We start from the raw sequence: 284 nt of genomic DNA, 5'->3' as shown, positions 1-284 counted from the left end.
CTCAGAGTAGAGCCGCTGCTCCTCCATGTCGAGGAGCCATTTGAGGCTTGGGCATCTGGTCAGGATGCCTCCTGGACGCCTCCCTGGTGAGGAGTTCAGGTCCCACCGGGAGGAGGGGAGACCCAGGACACCTGGAGGGACGATGTCTCTCTATGGCCTGGGAACGCCTTGGGGTTCCTGGAGGAGCTGGAAGAGGCTGGGGAGGGAAGTCTGGGCCTCCCTTCTGAAGCTGCTGCCCCCGAGACCCGACCCCGGATAAGAGGAAGAAAATGGATGGATGGATG

The sequence above is a fragment of the Poecilia reticulata genome, unplaced genomic scaffold (genome assembly GCF_000633615.1).
Source record: "Poecilia reticulata strain Guanapo unplaced genomic scaffold, Guppy_female_1.0+MT scaffold_145, whole genome shotgun sequence".
Taxonomy (NCBI): domain Eukaryota; kingdom Metazoa; phylum Chordata; class Actinopteri; order Cyprinodontiformes; family Poeciliidae; genus Poecilia; species Poecilia reticulata.
This window is presented reverse-complemented; position numbering follows the sequence as displayed.